This window comes from Elaeis guineensis, chromosome 6, assembly GCF_000442705.2.
Source record: "Elaeis guineensis isolate ETL-2024a chromosome 6, EG11, whole genome shotgun sequence".
In the NCBI taxonomy this organism is placed as follows: Eukaryota; Viridiplantae; Streptophyta; class Magnoliopsida; order Arecales; family Arecaceae; genus Elaeis; species Elaeis guineensis.
The window spans coordinates 112,278,335-112,284,766 of record NC_025998.2 but is presented as its reverse complement, the minus strand read 5'-3'; the positions used below and the strand labels follow the sequence as shown (position 1 = coordinate 112,284,766).

At 35.7% G+C, this 6,432-nt stretch overlaps 1 non-coding gene across 1 annotated transcript; it reads right to left on the bottom strand.

Annotated features, from left to right (window-relative positions):
• Positions 1-220: 220 nt before the first annotated feature.
• LOC140858902 (small nucleolar RNA R71) lies at positions 221-329 on the bottom strand. The gene has a single exon (XR_012142306.1). It is a non-coding gene; the product is annotated as a small nucleolar RNA R71 (small nucleolar RNA).
• Between the last annotated feature and the right edge of the window lie 6,103 nt (positions 330-6,432).

Sequence of the window (6,432 nt, the reverse complement as noted above, 5' to 3'; positions counted from 1 at the left end):
ACTAATGAAGATCCTTACAAGCATTTGGATGAGTTCTTAGAAATTTGTTCCATGATGAAAATTCAAAATTTTACTGATGATGCACTTAGATTGACCTTATTCTCCTTCTCACTTAAAGACAAAGCCAAGTACTAGCTTGGCACAATAGGGAGACCAATCCAAACTTGGGCTAAAATGCAGCACGAGTTTCTTAAGAAATTCTATCCCATAGGTCGAACCAACACCATGAGGTGAGCCATCACTGGATTTGCTCAGCTTTCAGGAGAATAAATTCATGAATCATGGGAGAGACTTAAGGAACTTCTTAGAAAATGCCCACATCATGGTCCATCTAAGTGGCAAATTGTTCAAACTTTTTATGAGGGTTTAGGTGACCAATACAGACAGATGGTAGATGCATCTTGTGGGGGTGCATTCATGAGTAAAAGTGAGGATGAAGCCTACACTTTATTTGAAATTTTGAGTAAAAATTCAATCAATCATGCTTCATTATCCTCCTATGAAAGATCAATCCCTCACCAGAAGTGGGCAAAAATTTTTGAGATCAAGCAAACAGACTCTAGTCTTAAGGCCGATCTGAACCTAATAGCCCAAAGATTAGATAAAGTCAACATTCTTGTCCAGAAATTTGATCAGTTCCTAGCATTAGATCAATAATCTCCTGCACAATACACACCACCATCTAATTATCAAGAGATTTGTTCTATCTGTGCTAGTCCGGCCCATCATGTGAGTGAATGTCCCACGGCTGCACAGTTTCACCTTTCATTTAAGAATAAGTTCAAGCTGCCCAAGGTTACTCCAAACCTATCAATGATCCATTCTTTACCACATATAATTCAGGCTGGAGGAACCATCCTAATTTTTCTTGGAGACCCCAACAGACTCAAGCTCAGACCCAAATTTTTCCTTTGCAAAACTTTCACAGTAGACCTCCATACCAGAATTATGCCTACAACAAAGGTCAGCCCAGTCAATCTATCTAGCCACCATATTAAAATCAGCCACCATACCTACCTCCTCAATAGACTAATCTAGCTGATGATAGATTAAACCAACTACAACAATTGATCATGACCCAACAACAATCTATTGCTAGGCTAGAAGCACAAATAGGACAATTAGCTAAGTCTACCATGAGGAGAGAACCAGATCAACTCCCAAGCCAACCAGTACCAAATCCTAGGAACAACCCATCCACTCATCAACCACCTGGACCTAGTCATCAATCCAATGTCCCATCTAAGAATCCTCAATTTGAAAATGCCAAAGCAATTACTGAACATAGAAGTGGTAGGATTCTTAAGGACCCATACCAAGATCAGGTGAGGGAAGCTAGTACTGATGCTAGTCCAAATAAAAATTTAGAAGAAGAGATTAAAACTGAGACTAACCCGATAGAAGAACCAAAGCCAAAAATTGCTACTGATCTAAACAAAAAAGACAAAGAAAAGAAGAAAGTGGATGAGTTACCCGAGACATATAGACCAAAAGTCCCATTTCCTTCAGCCTTAGAAGCTGGTTCTTCCTGTAAAAAGCAAGGAACAAGCAACGAAGAACTGATGGAGTTGTTTAAACAAGTTCACATTAATCTACCCCTCCTTGATGCAATTCAACATGTCCCAGCCTACGCTAAATTTCTTAAGGAACTTTGCACCCAAAAGCATGAGCCACGAACAATAAGGAGAATCATGTTATCTGAGGATGTTAGTGCAATCTTGTTAAATCCATTATCTCAGAAAATGAAAGATCCTAGTGATCCTTTGATTTCATGTGTTATAGGAGACATCACCTTTGACCGAGCCTTGTTAGACTTAGGAGCTAGTGTCAATCTACTTCCAACCTCAGTCTATAAAAAATTTGGGATAGAAGAACTGAAACCCACGTCGGTTATTTTACAACTAGCTGATAGATCTATCAAGACTCCACGTGGTCTGATTGAGGATATTATAGTTAAAGTCAATACATGCTATTTTCCAGTAGACTTCCTCATACTTGATATGGAACCATCCCAAGAGCTGAATCAAAATCCCATAATTTTAGGTCGCTCATTTCTAGCCACTGCCAATGCCAATATTAATTGTAAAACAGGAGCTATGGATATTTTTTTTGGGGATCAAAAGGTGAGAATCAATGTTTTTAATGCCTCAAAGTATGCTCAAATGGAGGAAAGCTGTTCATTAATTGATCTGATAGATGAGATAGTTGAAACTGATTTCTCCTTAGATTTGAAAGAAGATGATATTCAGGATGAATTCAATGACAAAATCCAAGATCAGGAGGTGAATGCCTTGCTTGATTCACCTCATTTAGCACAAGCACTACCTTGGTTAATGAAAATTGAGCCTTTACCTAAGTTAAAATCTGAACCACTACGTCCTTCAATCCAGGCCCCACCACAACTTGAACTGAAACTTTTGTCTGAATCACTCAAGTATGCATTTTTAGGACCTGAGAAAACTCTGCCAATAATCATTGCCTCTGACCTAACCCATGAACAGGAAGACCAATTATTAAATGTATTAAAATCACATAGAGAGGCCATAGGTTGGATCGTTGCTGATTTAAAAGGTATTAGTCCATCAATATGCATGCACTATATTTACACAGAGGATAATGCCAAACCCATCCGAGAAATGCAAAGATGGCTCAACCTGAATATGCAAGATGTAGTCAAGAAAGAGGTAATTAAATGGTTAGATGCTGGTATCATTTATCCTATTTCTGACAGCCACTGGGTGAGTCCCACTCAAGTCATTCCAAAGAAATCTGGACTCACGGCTGTTCACACTAATCATGAAGAACTTGTACCAATGCAACTTTCTACTGGGTGGCGTGTCTGCATAGATTATAGAAAACTTAATACAGCCACCCGTAAGGATCATTTTCCCTTAACCTTTATTGACCAAATCTTAGAGAGATTAGCTGGCCAACAATATTTCTGCTCTTTAGATGGATACTCAGGATACAATCAGGTAGCAATCTATTTAGGAGATCAGGAAAAGACCACCTTCACATGTCCCTATGGAACCTTTGCTTTCCGCAGAATGCCTTTTGGATTATGAATGCACCCGCAACTTTTCAAAGGTGCATGATGTCAATATTTTCAGACATGGTAGGAGATTTTCTAGAGATATTCATAGATGATTTTTCAGTCTTTGGAGAATCTTTCGAAAGTTGCCTCAATAATTTGGAGAAAATGTTAAAATGATGCATTGAGGCCAATTTAGTTTTAAGTTGGGAGAAGAGCCATTTCATAGTTAAAGAGGGAATCATATTAGGACATATTGTTTCCAAGAGAGGAATTAAGGTTGATAGAGTAAAGGTTGAACTGATTTCTAAACTTTCTCCACCCACTTCTGTCAAACAAATTCGATCTTTTTTTGGTCATGTAGGATTTTACCATCGTTTCATCAAAGACTTTTCTAAAACATCCCATCCTCTATGTAATTTGCTTGCTAAGGATGTCCCCTTTAACTTTGATGAAGAATATCTTAAAGCTTATGAATTTCTGAAAGAAGCTGTGACCAAAGCTCCAATCATCCAACCACCAGACTGGTCACTACCTTTTGAAATCATGTGCGATGCTTCTGATTTTGCCATAGGAGCTGTCTTGGGCCAAAGGGTAAACAAATATCCTGTAGTGATTTACTATGCTAGTAGAACTCTGAATGAAGCTCAGATGAATTATACCACAATCGAGAAAGAGTTACTAGCTGTAGTATTTGCCTTGGAGAAGTTTCGATCATACCTATTAGGATCCAAAATCATGATTTATTCAGATCACACAGCTTTGAGATATCTGCTCTCAAAGAAAGATGCCAAACCATGATTGATTAGATGGATTTTACTGCTATAAGAGTTTGATATTGAAATTCGAGATAAGAAGGGATCTGAAAATGTTGTAGCAGACCATCTATCAAGGATCTTAGTTAAAGATTATGAACCTGCATCAATTGGAGAATCTTTTCCAGATGAATAACTTATGATAGTTTCACATACAAATGCCCCTTGGTTTGCAGATATTGTGAATTACTTAGCAGTTGGACAAATTCCTGATGGTTGGTCTAAAAATGAAAAAGATCGATTCTTTGCTCAAATCAAGTATTACCTTTGGAAAGATCCTGAGCTTTTTCGAATTTATGCTGATCAAATCATTCATGGATGTGTTCCTGAGACTGAACAATTGAGTATTTTGAAATTTTGTCATACTCTTGCTTGTGGAGGGCATTTTTCTAGATGAGAAACTGCGGCCAAAGTATTGCAAAGTGGATTTTACTGACCCACATTGTTTAAGGATGCTTATAATTTTAGCCAGGAATGTCTCAAATATCAAGCATTAGAAAATATTTCAAAGAAAAACATGATGCCTTTGAATCCCATCTTGGTAGTTGAAATTTTTGATATTTGGAGAATTTATTTTATGGGACCTTTTCCACCCTCCAATGGTTTTGAATATATTTTGGTGACCGTCGACTATATTTCTAAATGGATTGAGGCAATAGCAATATGAACCAATGATCATAAAGTAGTCATAAAATTTGTCCAAAAGAATATCTTTTCTAGGTTCGGATTTTCACGTGCTATCATTAGCGATGGAGATACCCACTTCACAAACCACCATTTTCGAACTTTGCTACGAAAATATGAGATCACACATAAGATAGCTACACCATACAACCCGCAAATAAGTGGCCAAGTTGAAGTATCCAATAGGGAGATTAAGAACATCCTGCAAAAGACTATTAGGCCTGATTGTAGAGATTGGTCAGATCGATTAGATGATGCATTATGGGCTTATAGGACAGCTTATAAAAATCCTATTGGTATGTCTCCCTACAGATTGATTTATGAAAAAATATGTCATCTTCTGATAGAACTTGAACACAAAGCATATTGGGCAATTAAGCAATTAAATTTTGATTTAAAACAAGCTGATTTCAAACGGATGTTGCAATTGAGTGAATTGGATAAATTGAGACAAGAGGCTTATGAAAATTCATGAATTTATAAAGAAAAAATGAAAGCCTTTCATAACAAACATATTTTGAGGAAAATATTTGAGTCAAATCAACAAGTCTGATTATTTAATTCAAGGCTAAAATTATTTTCAAAAAAATTAAGATCTAGATGGGATGGACCTTATATTGTAAATCAAGTATTCCCATATGGTGCAATCAAACTTTATGATCCTAAATCTGAAAATTTCTTTAAGGTAAATGGTCAAAGATTGAAACCATATATAGAAGGGATATCATTAAATCAAAATATTGATCAAATAGCATTAACAGACCCACACTAAATTAAACAGCATAGTCTGGCTGAAGACGGTAAACTTAGCACTTCTTGGGAGGCAACCCAGTTTTCAAGTTTTTAATTTTTGCTTTTGCCTTTGCTTTTTTTTGTGTTTTGTTTAGGATAATCGAGTCTTGCTTTGTGTCTTTTGTAGGGATCTGAAAATAATCTTGGCTAAGTTGGGGGAGAATCAGTTTTGAAAAGACTTATGGATCAAGTGATATCTCTCCTTTTCTTTCTCTTTACATACACCCTTCATTTTTCCTACTCCATTGAGGACAATATCGATTAAGTTGGGGAGGGAGAATAAAATTTTTTTTTTAAGTGCTTAAGTAAGTGAGTATTTAGTATTTAAGCATCTGATTATACTTAAGAATCGAGTTAAACCATATATTTTTAAAAGAAAATTAATGCACAGATCAGAGAATTTGTGAGATATTAAGGGATCAAGTATTAAGAAAATTCAATAAAAAGTTAAGTTTAGAACTTAAATAATTTTGTTTGAGTATTTTTAAATCTTTCTACCAGTATCAAAGAAGAGTTTACTTCTTATGGGCTTGTGTAAAGTAACTATATATTTTTTTATATATTTAAAAAAATAATTAAAAAAAATTTCAAGTACTTCATGTTGAGTAACCGGGCCTCTTTGCCTAAGCAAGCATTGAGTTTCGCATCAAAAGGTATGAAGAGCAAAGAAGCTTTGTTGTAAAGCTAGTTTTAACTCATAGCCTGTTTGATTCGAACAAGTAGGTTCGAGGGGTATTTTATACCTAGTGCCCTAAAGCCATCTGGTTTGGGAGTCATTGACTGAAAACTCACTACATGGGTCAAACAGAAAGCTTAAGGAGTTAAGACACTCAATAGTAGTATAATATTAAAAAAAAAATCAATCAATAAATGAAAGATGGAAGTAACAATATACTTGTCCATGTGAAGGTGAATGATTTGGAGATAAAGATAGCGATAATTTGAAAAAAATTCAAAAAAAATTTAGTATTCTTAGTTTAACTCTCATATTGACTAGTATTAATACCCCAATGACATACCTCATTTACACTCTATTGAACATCAGTGGTCCTTTTGAAAATTATTTGGTGAAATTTGAGATTTTAAGTTAAACGGTACTTGATTCTAAAT